The sequence below is a fragment of the Gorilla gorilla genome, chromosome 17, assembly GCF_029281585.2.
Source record: "Gorilla gorilla gorilla isolate KB3781 chromosome 17, NHGRI_mGorGor1-v2.1_pri, whole genome shotgun sequence".
Taxonomy (NCBI): domain Eukaryota; kingdom Metazoa; phylum Chordata; class Mammalia; order Primates; family Hominidae; genus Gorilla; species Gorilla gorilla.
In genome coordinates, this window is record NC_073241.2 from 69,837,421 (window position 1) to 69,854,828 (window position 17,408).

Consider the following 17,408-nt stretch of genomic DNA (forward strand, 5'->3'; position numbering starts at 1 on the left):
CCTTTTAACCAGGGACCCAAATGCTCAAAGTGATACTGACTAAAAGGAACATCAACCGCTGTGTAAAATCCATCAAATTTGAACTCATTTTTATGCTTCCAAGTTTGTGTCAACTTTTTATATGTTAACTAAATTAAAATAGTGTTTAAAAACAAAAACAAATAATAAAAATATTAATGGGGACATTCAATGTAGAAAAGTATAATAGGATCTCTTTAGAGTAAATGTGATATTTCTCCTTTTTAATCTCTTTACTAAAGGACAAATACTCATTTTCTTAATTTTTTTATTCACTTCATTAGAGTAATCTTAAAAATAAGAATTACAGAACTCAGCATGTTCATTTAATGCATTAAACCCAAATAAGTAGATCATCATTGGAGACAAAACAGGCAGCAAATGGGTTTGTAATGTGGTTAGAGTAGGCTGATTTTTTTATGAGGCAATGAGCTTGGCTTCAGCTGCCCACATTTTCAATGGGTTTCTTAAGCACAAAGGTGGCTGTCAGGATTGGACAGCCATAAGCAATTTGTTACTAAGCCAAAAGAGGAATTTGGCTACTGAGTTCTGCCATTATTGCTATTGCAGTTGATCTTACAAGTAAATGCCAAAATGGCCACCCTCTCTGGATACTGCTGACAAAAAAACAAACAACAAAAAAAACTGTAGAACTGTAGCTCACCAATCCTTGTTACCTTGCTAAATCTCTTTCTATATATTGTGTCAGGTTTCTAGCTTAAGAAAAAGCAGTGTTATTTTGGAAATGGATAAAACATGAGCTCACGAGGCAGTATATACAGCTATCAATGTAGTAACTTTACTATTATAAAGCTCTGGAGGGAATAACTAATTTAGTCTAACTATAACTATAATCTACTCTGCACAGTTTTTAATTGCCAACTCCAGTGGGAAAATGACAACATCAAAACAAAAACAAACAACCAAAAAACTCCCAAAAAACAAAAGAACACCGCCAATCTGAAATGGACATAAGTTTGGGTATTAGTAAGAAAATTTCTACCTAGAAACTGATGAGTGTATGATGGTGCTGACATCTGAAGTCATTAGAATATGGATTAGCTCTCCTGCTCTCTTTCTGTCAGCCTGAGTGATCACAGAGATGTTTGCTTCTCAGTTAAGTAAACAAGCTAATTACCATGCTAAAAGTCTGATTCTCTAAAAGGACAATTGAAAAATCCATTCCAGAATTAGAGAGAGAGATTTGTAATGCAATATCGTTTTCAGTCCTTTCAGAATTTGGGAGTAGCGTGTTACATTCTTTCTTGACAGTTATATACTCTGCACTCCCATCCACACCTCCCAGGACTCCATGTATTTCCAACTACGCTACTATAAAGAAATGAACAATACGATAACAGATTCCTTGCTCTCCACCACTTTCTTCTTGCTTTATACAATTCTCTTTCAAGAAAGTTTACTCCAATAGTCAATCTCTTGCCAGTTATTCTTTGGTTTATCTTCACACAATTAGGGGCAAACTTTACTAATTGTGCATGGAAACAAGAAATTGCAGTCATCCTCTTGGAAAAAAATTCCATCAAATATTTTAAAGAAATATGTACAAATCATTCTGTTGATCTTAATTGATTAATGACAAAAGCAAATAAAAAGCAGGCACAGTGTAGTCTATTAAAAAGAGCAGATATGTCACAGAACAATAAGTGTGCACCACTCACCATTTTCACTCACTTTCCACAAAGGGAAAATGCTTGCAACATCCTCAGGAGATTATGCAACCATCTTTTACTAAATCAATGAAAGGCAACATTGTAGCCTAATTCTCCTGCGTATTTTACCTCTGGTTGAACCAAATTGAGTCCCATTTAGCTACCTGTTACGCTGCTGTTCATAAATTGCTGTTCCTTCTCCACCTCCTCCTTAATTTTCTCCTGTGTGTTCAGTTAATTGCTTGGGAATGCCATTATTAAAATCCAAATTAGAGCTTGCCCACTAAGCCAACACCCTCCCAATTCTCAAAACACCTGGGCTAACTGTTGCCATCCTTGAATTTTGCTTCAGAGATCCATTTCCAGGTTAGCTCCAAAGCAATTCTGACACTGAAATAACTGGGGATGGAGATGAGGCGGTGTCAGAGATCAAAACAAGTGTCATTTGGCCCAAAATAACTTTGGATTATCTTCATGAAACAATTATTTAATTGACTAAAATAGATTGACCAACTGATTTTATATGTCTCCTGAGGTTTGCACTGTTTGTCTTAGTCTGTGGAAGTTGTTAAAGAAGACAATTTGTGTCTGATGGACTAAAATCTAACAGGACAGGAACCATCACATATTCAAAATGTAAACCATTAAAGAAGACAACAAGTACTTTCCATAGATTAGGCTGTACCAGTCTATGTTTGATTGCTTTAACAAAATAAGCTGTGGCAGGGACTTGATTGGATTAAAACCTCTGGTAAACAACCAGCTAAATCTGAGACTTTGGACATAACACTTCCTCATCACCAAATTCTAGGAAATGAACTGAATTAGCTCTAAGATATCTATTTTCAATTCCTTTATTATTTTAATTGTGCAAGTTCAGAAAATCAATGTATGTCAGACCAGGTGTTGAGGCAGAGAGAACACTTAAGTTTGGTCCGTCTGAGACAGAGTGGAAACAAGAGAGACTGGTATCCACCTACATTAGTATACTTTTCTATGCATATCCGCTAACAAACAGACCTTGCACCACTTTCCCCACTGGTGCCAAACCTGCTAAGACCTTGCAAGCTATTTGAAAAAGTTAAGATAAGCAAGATTCTGGTATAAATCTTATGCAAAGCAGTTGACTCTAACACTCTCATGCGCACAAGACCAGGAAAGGGCCAACTATAACCATTGCCTTATTACAATACTTAAGGCTCCACCCAAGAAGAAGCTTATCCACTATTTTCTGATCATGCAGTAGGTGTGTTAACATGATTTCTTACTGTGCCTGCACATCCAGCACTCCCACCACACATGTAATGATGCTCACTTACCTCAGGCGTTATTCCTGTCACCCTCTTCAAAACACTGCAATGCACTCTTCTTGGGGAGGCAGCCAGACAACACTTACTGCTTTACTGTCTCCCTTGTGCCTAACCTTTTCAAGCATAAGTCTTACTAAAGCCTTTTCTGGGAAACTTGCTTGGTCTCATGTCAATTTCTATTGCAAAGGAGCCTAAGAACCTGTGATTAGTAACATGTCTGCATAGAACTCTACAAGTCAAATTTGAAGTGCTAGCCTTCCTGGGTCTATCTGAGATAGCTGGGGTATGAATATACTACCACTTAGATAGTATAGAATTCCTCTTTTAACAACTTTCTTCTTATGAATATTTTCACAACATTGTTTCAGATCTGTTCAGATCATTAAATCAGTCATAGGTACTGTTTAGCTGTCTCTCAAGTATATCCTGGATACCCTAGTCTAAGTTGCCCAGAATATGGTATGGTAAATTAGTTTTTACATCTCTGAAGTTCTGTTTGCAACATTGCTATCATATCACATTATGTGGACATTCCAGGGAGGGAGTTCAAAAGAACTTCTAGGTGAGATTTCATGTTACTTGGGAGGTAGTGATTGTCCTAAAATGGGACTGAATTTTAGAATTAGCACTAATCCTAATTATGTATGCAATTTTATCCAAAAGAAACCAACATAAAATATTGAAGAGAGTGAGGGATTGAATTCAAACCTCCCACCCTCTTGCTGTAACTAACTAGCTGATTGACATTAGGTAAAATCTTCTTTCTACTGGCCTTAGGGCACTTTTTAAAAAAGAACAAGAATCTGGACAAAAAGGCAACTGATTCACTTATTCACTTTTAGATTCTGATTCCAATCGAACTTCATTATCCCATTAGTTGACCATCTTGATTTCTCACCTATCCAATGGTGAATTACTTGTTGTTCTCTTTAAACAAGGTTTTAATGAGGGCCTCTTGTGAAAGTGCTTTGAACAAAATCCAGTGTTTGAACAGATAAATGATACATTAATAAACATATGTCACCAAGAGGGTTTCTGAAGAGAAATTAACGAACCAAAAGTCAACATTATATAATTTTCATCTTGTTGCAACTTTCATGGCAAACACATTTTATTCTTTATTTTCTCTGACTTTTCTTTGTATGATTCTGACTTTATAATTAAAATCCCAACTATTGTATGGGGAATAAATTGTTTTTTAAAGTAGTTTTTTGTTGTTGTTTTGTATTGTTTTCAGTGACAGCATTATGCCTCTCTGGGGCTATATAAACTGGTTCTAGCACAAATATAGCCTAGCTAAGGCCATTCTGAAGTATCTTTGATGATAATGAATGCTTATAGCCACTGTGAAGGTCCAGGTGGTACCTCACAAACAAACTACACTCTGGTATACACCATCTTTGAACTTTACAATTCCCTGTGCCCAACAGGTGATTTTAAAATAAAGGGTTAAATGAATAATTTTTGCAAAACTGTATTTTGCTTTTGGAGAATTGTGGAAATAATCCAAATCAAGAAGGAGCTCTGCTTTATCTTTGAATCATAGAAATTTAAACCTAGAAGGGAATTTCATGAAATTTGTATTATTAACCTATTTCTAAGATAAGGACATTGAGACTTAAACAAATAAATGTCACCGGGTTTATCTTTTGCTTATCTTCTTTCCAAACTATACACATGTACAACATGATATTTCTTAGAAAGTTTATGGCAACCCTCCTTGTTCCCATAAACTGAAATGAACAAATCCCAATATGAAATTGACTAAAGTTGGTACTGGAGTCTTTTTTTAAAATGTGCTTTTCACTTTTTCTTGTTCCTCTGCTTTGGGCCCCTATTGAGTTCCTCGTGCACATTCATAAGACAATGTTATTTTATAAACATGCCAGGTAATGAATCTGTCAACTACTTCTACCCTTTTATTGTTTTTTTTAAAGACATTTTGTTAATCCAGAAAAAGGAATTGCCCACAACAAATGTTGAACTATGGTCCTCAATATGATTGTATATTAGAATCATCTGGGTAGCAGTTAAACTCTCAATGCTTAGTCTACACCCCAGACCAATTAAACCCAGGAGGAGTGAGGGTACTCAGGCAAACCAAACTTTAGAAAGCATCACAGATTATTGTAAAGTGCAAACAAAATTGAGAGTCACTGCATTAGAGTCCAGTGTATTATAAAAAAGGGGGGCAATTCTTCCAGCTCTTGACTAACAACACAGACAGTTACGTGTGCCCTGAACCCTACACATGCTAATAAATACAATTTTCACTCATGAAACAATTTAAGCTAATAGATTGGGATTAGGCTGCACATTCTTCTACCTATAGAATCTATAAATATTTTAATGGAAATTATTTTCAAAATGATAAAGCAAGTTTTAACAAAATAACAAAAAAGTTATTTTGACCCAAGTCTGGAAACTAATGCTGATTAAACACAGGTGATTTGATTCCACTCAAACAAGATAGCTCTCAAGTCTGCCTTCAAATCCCGTATTCTTTCTTGCTAATTTACCTCCCATGAGTATAACTGTGGGCCATTTTGACTCCCAAAGACACCCCTCAGAATTTTAATTGATCCATTTGTAACCTAAATATCATCTGGGAACAGAGTTTGCTCTTGTTTATCAATATGCACAAGCCAAATGGTACATTTTTGTTTGTTTTTCGTTCAGACCCTGCTGCTTCAGCATATGTTTCATAATGAAATGGTGCCCACATAGTCACACAGGTAAACAGAAATCCTTGGGTATCAGCTGCACATGAAACCATCCACTTTAAGGCATTCCTTTCTTGAACCATGAATCCCAAACAATGAACAGGTTTGGGTTTATCAGCATGTAGCCTTGCCAAAGGGCCTGCAAGAATAACCAAATGGAAACCAGCAGACGATTTAGGAACACCTGCCTGATGCTTCTGTTGTTGGTTGCTTGCCCAAGTCAACCATGTTAAAGGGGAGAGTGTGAGCTACAATTAGACCTCAAGATTTGACATGGTTGTTGAATTGTAATGGAAAGCCATATGCCTACCAATTTAAAGAGAAAATCATGTTGTGTTGAAATATATAGTGGCACTTTTGTCTTAATTTCTACAGAACTAGTAAACCAAATTTACCCTCACATGCTCTATTTCTTTGAGGATCATGAATGGCTTTTACGATCTGCTCCTTAAATAAGATACCTGCATCTTGGTTAAAGCAAAAATCCATAATATATTCCTTAAAATAGCTTCTTACACTTTTTTTTTTTTTGAGACGGAGTCTTGCTCTGTCGCCCAGGCTGGAGTGCAGTGGCGCAATCTCGGCTCACTGCAAGCTCCGCCTCCCAGGTTCACGCCATTCTCCTGCCTCAGCCTCCCGAGTAGCTAGGACTACAGGCGCCTGCCACCACGCCCAGCTAATTTTTTGTATTTTTAGTAAAGACAGGGTTTCACCTTGTTAGCCAGGATCGTCTCGATCTCCTGACCTCGTGATCGGCCCGCCTCAGCCTCCCAAAGTGCTGGGATTACAGGCGTGAGCCACCGCGCCCGGCCACTACTTATACTAAATTATACTTGAAATCTTATGTTTGAAGAATTGTCTGAGGCATTTGAACCAAGGCAATTCCATCTTGAGTGATGGCTAGGAAAATTGAAGCTGGGACTTACTGGGCTGCATTCCCAGAAAGTCAGCATTCCTAGCCTCTAGATGTTTATGGTTAAGGGAACAGATGATAACACTTACTAAACAGACCCAGACTTAAGAGGAGTGTCCTGATATCCCAATATCTTGAGAACAGAAGCATTCTTAATTTTGCTTTAAAGGTAATATGGATCCTTGCAAAACATAGTGAATAAGAAAATTAATCCAATATCACAAACCCTTGTAGCAGAGCACATCTCCCCACGATTTTTTTTAAATCCCATTTATAAACAAGTATTGTACCTAGGGTGGACGCATTCCTAGTCTTACTTTTGGGAACGCCCTATTCTGTCTACAGAATAGCTGTTCTTTTACTACTTTACTTTCTTAATAGACTTGTTTTTGCTTTTCACTGTTGACTCTTCCTGAATTATTTCTTGTGTGAGATCCAAGAACCCTCTCTTGGGGTCTGGATCAGGACCCCTTTCCAGTAACAGAATGACCCATGGGGCAGCTGGGCTAAAGTATAATGGAAATTAGAAACTCCAAACAGGCACTCTGTCAGGTTGTTATAGAAACAATTTTCTGCTGCACCTAGGTCTGTTGCTTAACTCCTATTCTTGTGTCCAGTGAAAGGGCTGTCCCCATGGAAGAATTAAAACCTAATTTATAATTGCTTTCTTATTCCTGAAAAGATAGATTTCCCAGCTCACTTTCAATCTCTATTTCCCAAACAAATTTAATTGTGAACAAATGCTTAGTGATCTATCTGTGGAAAAGACACCACTTGCCCAATATTTTGTTTGTTTCCCTGAATTTCCCAGGCTGTCTCACCATTGGGTAGAGGCCATGTGACTACTTCTGGCCAATGGGCATGAGGGATGCTTCTGACCAAGGAAGTCAAGAAGGAGTGTTTGAGCTTCATTTCTTTCTTCTCCTGCTATAGAAATCTTAGAAGACACATGTTTTGAATGGCATTGCTATAAGGAGGAGAACTGCCTTACCAACATCAGACTGTGACGTAAGGGAAAAGTAAATCTTACTGTGTTACTAGAGTTCTAATTTTTGTGTATTTTGGTAAATAATGTGAATTATCTTGACTAGTACAACTTCACTGTCCCAAGAAGGAAGATCAGCTATACAGTTTACTGCTTTCAAAATGTTACTGGCATTTTCTTACTCTTCTATATAATGAAACATAGCCTCATGCCAGGATGTGTCTTTTCACTTGTTTTTAGTATACAAGGCAGGGAGCAAATTTAATATTTGCAAAAGGCCTATTGAATTCCAGAGGGTATCACTGGGTTCCAGAAAGAATGTCAGACACATAATAGATGCTCAATAGATGTCTGATGGGATGATGGATGGATGGAGAGGTGAAAGAACATCACATCGCAATAGAGAATTTCTAGTGGAATCAGAACAATAATTAATTTTTCTAGCAATAATAAACCCAAGACCTGAGTACTGAGAGGTCTTTCTCTTTTCCTGTGGAGCCCCTGGCATAAATATTGTGTAGGAATATAGAAATAAATGGTGATTTTGAAAAGACAATTTTCAAGGTACAGGAATAGAAGGTGAAGAGAGAGCAAGAGGGAAAAGAGGGAAGTCAGAGAACCTTGGGTTTGAATCCTTTTGCTTAGTATTTATTCTTTAAATTTGGCAAGTTAAATTTATTATAGTCTAGGTTTATATTTTGTAAAAAGTAATAATAAGTTCTTTTAAAACTTGTGAATAAATTAAATAATAAGAATAAAATCTGTGGTCCTTAACAGTAATTTTTTTATATAGTAAAATTTATCATTCCTTTCTCGTGTTAGTAAAAACGGCTAAAAGAAGTTGAAATGAGATCACACTCCTTTTGTTATTGTTGTTTATTTTTTTCCCTGCCATTGGTCAGAACTACTTTTGTGTTTTGCTCCCCCAAACTGTCTTCCTAGCACATTGAAAGAAGGTTATCTCCTCACTCCTCCCACCTCATCCTCACATTTGTAGTCAAGAGCAATTGCCTTTGTTAACATCACCCTTGCAATGGCACCATTTATAATAAGGGATCAACTCTTTCAAGTGCTATGTTTTGAAACGCAAAGATATATCTTGTTATTTATTTGTCTTTCTTATTTATAAAAATGAGTATGCCTATGCATCTCAGTAGGTAAAGACAGATACCAGTTGCAAGGAGTGATTGTAAACTAAGATAGCAAAATCTGAATTCTGGCTCAGCCAGATCAAATGGAACTTTCTGTTGGAACTTTCAATGCACTGTTGGAATTTTTGATTCAAGGTGCACATTGATTCTTGTACATAGAGGAGAGGCAATGTCACACGTCTGGGAAAGGTTGGAAATTAATGATGCTCGTCTCACACATCATCAAGGGACATGAATATGATTGTCCCTCATACTCTCCCACTGAGTTTCCCATTTGTGGCCTGGGGGGAACAAAAGCCAAAGTGGAAAAGACCATGTCTAACACCAGTACAGGATGGTCTGGATATTTTGCATCAGTAAAAATAGAAAGAAATAAAGATATGAGTTTCTTCATTTCCTGAACGATAATTCAAGAAATAACAGGGCAAAAAATTCTCAATAATAGGAAACATCAGAGAATAAAATTACTTTAGATAGGCAGAGATTGATTTGTGTTGAGGCCAGATAAGACCATTAAGCAATTTTTAGCCTTTCTATGCTGAATGTTTTCCATTTGCCTGTCCAGACGTATTTTCTAGCCTTTTCTACTCTGATCTCTGCCCAAAGGGGTTGACCCTTTTTTACTGTATCAACCAGGCTTCTTTGGTTTCTCACTTCTATTTGGGTTTGATGAATGAGAGAGGAGCAAAATTCTGGGTATTACTTAGCTTATTCCGTACATGAAGAACATGAGTTGTCAATGGCTGTGTTCTTCTATGAGGTCATAGCTATTGTAGGGTTATGCCTACCTGCTGGGTACAGCTGCAACTACTGTAAAAGCTGTTGCTACAGTTCTCTGAGTCCTGCTCATGCTTCCCTTCCCTTGTCTTTACTGGGCTACGCCTCTGAGTGCTTTGCCAACCCTCATTGCTTTCTCTACTTATGCCTTTGTGAATAGTCCATTAATTTTTCCTCAATGGCTCCTGCTTCCAACCCTGACTGATACATATACTGTGTTCCTCCTTTGGGGCTTACCATATCACTCTGGATCCTACACTTGCTTTTGCGTTTTACGCAAATGAGCTGAGCTAAAAGTAAGAGTTGAAATTGAGCCTCTGCTTCTCTTTGCCAGCTGTGTACCTGTGTGCATAGCTGTCTCCATCTTGGAGGGGTGACTTTCAGACCCTTGCAAGAAGCCCCCTTCCAGGCTAGCAATGGTTCTGGCAACGCAATTCAGCAAATAGAAATGTTCTGTTTTCAGTGCCTTGTACTAGGCCCAGTAATATGGACTGGATAATTTTCCCGAGAAAAGAAGAAAGAAGCTGCTATATACCCGAAGCATGGTTGAACCACAATCAACTTCTCTATAGCAAAAAAAGCAAAGGAGCAGAGATTTTGCAGGAAGCAGAGAGAAGAACTGTTAAAAGCTATGTTTGTCCCTCCTTTTAAAGGACAAGCCATTCCCTTCCAGGTACTTAATTGTCTTGAGAACAAATCTTACATAGTCCAGTTTTAAATGATTAGCAACATTTATCGCAATATTTTCAACTAAGTCTACCAACTTTTTCCTTGAAAAGCTCAATGATAAGTAGCACACTTCTAGGTAATCTTCAAGGCCTGTAGCCAAAATGTTTTTTTCATAAGGTAATTGTTACATTTTTTTCCTTCAGAGACATAATTGTACACAGCCAAATGCTTTATGTTTTAATATAAAAGTTTCTAAATATTATTTAAATTAAAAATATCAGATTTTTACGTTTCTTCTGTTCCCTAAAAATTAAATAGACATCATACCATTTCATTTTGAGAAAAGTCCTTGGTCAAGGCTGGGACTCTGTATATTCATTTCTCAATAGTTCAGCCAACATTTAGACACCCTAAGTTTAAAATATAAAAGCATTGCCTCTTCTTTTTTTTTTGTTTTTTGTTTTTTGTTTTTTTTCGTTCTTTTTCCAACCTATCTTTATTTTAAAATAATACAATCTAAACTTTCCATTCTATTTCCCAGTGTGGAATACTCCTCAATAATTTTTAGAGATAGATATTTTCTTATTTTAAAATAGAATTGCATACGTTTTCAGAATTTTGAAACATGTATTTAAGAGCTTTGATGTGAGCACCTGTTCTTTTTTAAATCCCCAGATGCAATCTTGCTTATATGAAAATTTATAAAAACTGATTTTCTCTAGGACACAGTGCGTTTTCTTCCCAATGTCTTGTCACAAATCTAATAGTCACTCAAGATTCAAAGCTGATTTTTTACTAACATGATCAGAAGAACTGATAGCAAAATCGATCATCTCTTCCACTTTTATGGTTTATTGAACATACTGCTTGTATTTTCTTATCTTCCTTATTTTTTAAAAAAAAGTTTTATTTTTTTAAACATGAGCAGAAATCTAAAAGCCTATGCATACAGCATTTTCTCTTCCAGAAGTATTTGTGTACAATTTGCTATAAAATATAATATAAAGCACATCACAGCAAAATCTATTCATTTGCAAATCTTTTCCCCTAAATCCATATCATTCTACCCTTCCAATTTTCTCTATCTTCCATCTCTTAGAATGTAATATTTAATTAACAATCATATATTTGGGTCTTAATTGACATCTGAACTCAGTCTCTCTCCTTCCTGCCTCCCTGAATGCCTATCTGTCTAGGTCTAGGTGTAGTGTAATACCATGAACCATATACTTGAACATGAAGCTTAGTAATACTTAGTTTCAGTTGGGCAGCAGGACCTCATCAGAACCCAGAGAGCATAGGAGGAGAGTAAAGAGTGATGTGGGCTTTTTAGTTTGTTTGTTTGTTTTTTCTCTTTAGATTTGCAAGAAGAAAATCTAGTAGTAGACAAGTTTCAAAATAAAGAATATCCTGAGGTTATTTTCAGATTCAATGTACAGTTGTAACATATTTAGATAAGTTAGAGGTTATTCTAACATGTGGATACTTCACTGAACTGAACCTCAAAAACTTTAGAGCTTTGCCCATCAATAAGGTAGCCTCCCTAAGAAATTTTATTTTTAACTGTTACCTCTTTGAAGCTGCATACTTGATTTTTCTAAAGTTGTAGATGCATCATAAAATTGAACTGTTTGCGACGTATTTCCCTGGTGAAAAGTCAATTACTAATGTTGTAGCTTTTGAAGAATTTGTTTGATGTTTAAAAAACATTCAAGGAAAAGAGAAAACAGGCAAACAAATTCAAAGTTTTCAGTTAAGTTGAGATGAGGATTCTCTTAATTAGTCCAGTAAACCTCAGGTTTTTTCCCCTAATAATGGGTTGAATCAGATTTATCTAAGTTTTAGTTCAAGCTATCCAAGTATATTTGATATCAGAGATGCCTCTGTAATAATAGAATATCTTGTAGTTTTGTAAGTACAGTATCTAATAGTCTCTAGAAATATTATTTCTTTTTATATAGCTGCAGATTATATCCAATTCTCAAGTTTTTAGAAAAAAGAGGAGCAGTAAATTGAGAAAAATTTTGTTGTAGTTACTATGATAAGCAAAAATGAAATATACAGAAATGGAATTTTCTTAGTTTCCAAATCCTTTCAAGATTATCTTCAGAAGCAGCAAGAACCAAAAACCAAATAGCAACAAAATAAACAGCACTGAGGGTACTGACCTGGCAGTACACCCAAGTTCTTAGCACACTAAATGGATTAGGATATTTATTAAGAGAATTTGAAATCTCCCTTGCTCCTAAGTAAGTAGTGCTGTAACCAGTATGTCACAGGTTTTATTTGTCATCTTAGTTGTTAAATATATAGTAACACCCTAAGTCTCAGAATGTTTAGAACCTACTTGCTTCCATCAGAAAGTTCTGTCTCAGATAACATCCAGTTAATGTCTAAATCAGAGAAAGAGAAACCTCTCACAGCACTTACAACAGAGAGAATTTAATTTAGGGGATTCATTGCATAATTGGTGATGAATATGAGAGGCTGATGAAAATGGTAAAGCAACCAAGAGATTAGTTACACTAGGAAGAAGCTGTCACCCATACAATGGATCAAGAAAGAGAAAAAACAGCATTATCAAAACCCAGCAGCCTGTCCTGTGGAAGATGGGTCCAAGAGATGTGGCCAGCTCCACAGATGCCATTTAATGCAGGGAAAAAGAGGGGAAAAACTTTGACAGTGCTCTTCCTCCTGCCCTCCAGCCTTCCATGTTTGCTTCGCATTGGCCAAACCCAGTTGGAATCCAGCTGCTATAAGAGCCCAAAAATCCAAGCCTGTCAGAGCCATCCCTCTTGATAATTGGAACAGGAGGCAGAGCAACACATCTTAGAATAAACAGGCCTAGGACTGGTACTGTGACTCAGTGGTACTCCAGGCCCCAGTGTGTGGGTTTTAGGCAGGCTCACCTCCACCCTAACACTGCATAGTTCTTTTTCTGGTGGTACCACATCTTAGGTTAAATGAAGAGAGGAGAGTTTATCCTTTCCTTATTTCCTAGCTATAATCACAATCTTTTTGCTGTCAAAGCATCCCACATAGAATGTCCTTGCTGTCCAGCAAGTCATGTCCAGCAAGTCATGTCTAGCAAGTCATGTCCTTGCCATTTAAACCCAGCAGCTGAATAGCAATGCCCAGCCTCTCTTTTCAGATAGATTGTCACCTGTCCCTGCCATCTGTGAGGACTTATAGGACTGCCCTGCAATATTCCCTGAAAGCATGCCTGCCACTAGGTCTCAGTCAGCCTCTTCCTTGTTCATACATTTACACAGACTCTTTATTGTTTTTTACTCCAATCCAACTTTCTTCAGAATTCTTCAACTCATCATCATCAGGTCTCAGTATTTCCGAACTCCAATTATGGATAGAAATAAAACTATTTTTCACAAACAACTGTCTCACTTACAACTAGAAATTCTGTCTCGGAGCATTCCTATGACACTTGCAAAGTTCTTGAACCATTATAAGGCATTTAGGAGGCTGGCCATCACATAAAATAGCGAGGGGTGGTATTGCCTCCTTCATTCTCCAAATTGACTCTCATTGCTGGCCTTTTCAACATAACTTATCATGGTGGTTTACAAGCTACAACATCTTAGGCAACAATCAGACCTCCCAGGTCAGTGGCCACCCAGAGCTTTCAGCAGAGCCTGAGTAGAAGTTGTTGCATGTGGCCAGCAGTTTGCATACTATACGACTCCAAAGTGCCACTCTTAAGTATGGTGTCCCAGGAGTTGTGCATCTGGGTGACCCTGCCTATGCACATAAAGATGTTAAACAAGTCCTTGTTAAGTGGTAAATTGGTCAGGGAGATTAGCAAAGCCTGATAATATAGAGCACGATAAGTATCATTATGTGGAAATAGGTTTTATGGAAAAATGGATATTGGTAAATTATCCTAAGGATTTTGCTGGTTAAAAAATTGCATGTTGCTTGAATAATAATAGGATGTGAAATTGCCAGAGGAATGCTATTAATGAATTAGGGTCCACATACTCTGCTCAATTAAATTATATAAAAAGGCATGTTGAACATAATGAAACATCATCTAATTAGAAGGTTCATAAAGGTCTTTGAAAATCAGGGATATCATGGAACCTTCTGCCTTAGGACACTGTCATTGCAAGTGTCCTTTCTGCCCAAAACCATCATTAGTTTTTGCCCTAAATTGCAGACATCTGGGTATGTTCGACATTTCTTTCCCTCCCTCTTAAGCAGAAGCAGCATTTCTTTTCATTGTCTTTTATCTCTGCTGGTGCAGTATGAATGGACATTAATCCTGCACAATCTCGTTATGTACATTGAACCTTGTATTGTTTATCTTCCTAGGTTTTGTTTAATTTCTTACACATCACTCACCTTTTGAGATACCAGTCTCAAGTGAATCAATTTTTAATTTTTGTTTTTCCACTTCTTATTCTTCTATCACCCCAATCACTAAAGCCAGCAGCATCGAAACATATCTGTGTGGGCTTGCAAATGATGGGGTACAGGGAGTTTATGATATTTTCACAGAGACAGCAATTCTTGAGTGGCCAAGAGAAGTCATGAATGCATACTAAGTATTTTTAGACAAGGCATATATAACTAATCATGTTGTCTAAGATATGGCCCTTAGCCTTGAAAGGAAAGAAACTTTGTGTAGTATTCTGGGACTGAAGAGATACAATTGTGCATATTCAAACTCTCTAATCTTCTGTCAATATAACTGACACTTAGTAAAATAACTGCCAAAGAGCCTGGACGAATATGTGCCCTGACCACCAGTCTCTGTAGTACTGCTGAATCGGAAGTCAAATTATAATGAGAAATTTAATTAGCAAACATGGAAACAGAAAATGTTAATATTCCTTACATGAGGAAGAGTTAATCACACCTGAGCACAAGGGCACCCTCTACTCTGGGATGGATTTAGATGAGCATTTCTAGTTGACCTTCTCTTTATCCGAGATTGCGTTGCTGATCACTGATTACCTTTTATTTCTTCTACATACATACTTCTTCCGTCAGGCTATGATTCTGTCATACATAGCCAGGGACCCATTCTAATGCCATAAGAAATGTGTGCGTTTTTTAAATTGTGCATTATGTATTTATTAATTTAGCACCTAGAGGACATTTTTGCTTCCCTTATTTCAAAGCTCTTGGAGGTGGCACAGTATCGCTGTAAGTAACTTTTTGGTTTTTGCTTGGAAACTAAAGGTAGCATAATATAATATATTAATACATTCATATGAAAAATATGTAAAACATTGCATTTGACTTAATGTAGTGAAACTATCAAGGAGACAGTTATTTACATGTGTAAATCTAGTTGCACAATGAGGGACACTCATAAGTGACATTTGATTAATTTTGTTATTGCATTGTAATTCTATTGATATCTAAATATACACAGTTGTTTCTCTCACACATGGTCTATTGTATTACCTTTCTGACGATCTGAACATTCTTTAACTGTAATCATGGCTCTTTAATACACAGAAAAGTTTTATTTCTATCTGAACATTCTTTAACTGTAATCATGGCTCTTTAATACATAGAAAAGTTTTATTTCTTTCAGAAAATAATCTCCTGGCCAGCTACGTTCAGAGTTCCTGGCTCCCTTTACCTGCTTTGTCTCTGACAGCATCTCTTTTGCAAAACACTGGAATGTTCTACTGCTCTTCTCTCCATATGTCCCCCACAACTCTTTGTCTGCCACAGATCCCATGTCTCCTACATAAGAGGAGAAATTCCTTTCTCCATTTATTCTTTGACATTTAAAATTCTATTAAGCACACCAGAATAGAATTTAAAAACGTGCATATGAAGACTATCATCATGTAATCATGGAAACATTTCCAAACAAATACAAACACACATAAAGAGAGGGAGAATAAACATTGACCAATTAATTATATGTGGGTTCAGAATTATGTGTTATATTTCATGCCTTCATTTTTTTCTGTATTTTCAGGTTATATATCATAAATACAGACTTATTTTTATATGAGAAGAAACAGGTGTTCTTTTTCTTTAAGGCATATGGATATGTGAATGTGTGTGAATATGCGTGTGTATGTGTGAATAAGAGAGAGAGAGAGAGAGGGAGAATGAGATTTCCTCTCTACACAAGTTTAGCTTAATTTAAGGCAGTAACTTTCATGAAGTGCTAGGCAAAGGATCTGGGCAAGAAAGAAAATGACATGTCCTCTACTTGTGGAATATCAGGGACCAAAGATTTTGAGAAGTTACACTCTCCTCTTCTCTCCTCTAAGGCTATCAGCCTTTTCTTCCCCGTGGATGTTCAGAACATATTCCCAAACATAAAAAGAGTAAGAACTAATTTACATTTATAATATGACATATTTATTATATCATTAGCATTTTATTACAAAAATGAATTTATTTTCAATGTATGCCTTTAAAGGATTTGCTGCTTTTTAAAGTATCATTATATTATGTCTTAGGGTTAAATTGTGTTTCTGTTTGCTTCTCAAAAAAAAATCTTTAATCTTATAATTGAAATCAGTAGAAATCTAAAATTTACTGCCTACAACTTAAAGCATAGACATATTTATCTTTAATATCCCTGTACATTAATGTGTACATTATTTAATTTCTATACATTTAAATATAATTATATCCAACTTCTTAAAGTAAGGAATATTGGTACTCTTAAATATACACTGATAATATTTTCTAAATAAAACTTAGGTATAAACAACCTGACCAAAATGCATACAAAAAGGCACACTATATGGAATTGGACTCGCCTTAAGAAATCAAGAAATACGTAGCGAAACATGACCTGTGAGTGGAGTGTCCGCAGAATGACCTTTCTTCACATAGCTATAGTTCTTCAGTGAAATACATTTTGTTCTCCATTCCAAATTAAGCAAGCTTTAAAAAAAAGCCATAATATAGCTTTTGATTTTACCACAGTGGTTTTCATTACTTTCAGAGCTAAAGCTCTCCAGGTTGTTTCTGTTAAATTGCTTGCTTTTAAACCTGTTTAATTAACAATTTTGATGTACTAGAGTTTGTCTGAAGGAAGGTATGACGTACGTTCTCCTACTGTGTGGCCAGTCTATGCATGTCATCTCGCAAAGTAAAAACTCAGCCCAAAATTTGACCAGGTTTCATCACATAAATTAAATAAAAGAAAGAAAACAAAATAAAGGTCTCAGAGTGAAGTCTCTGGTTTTAG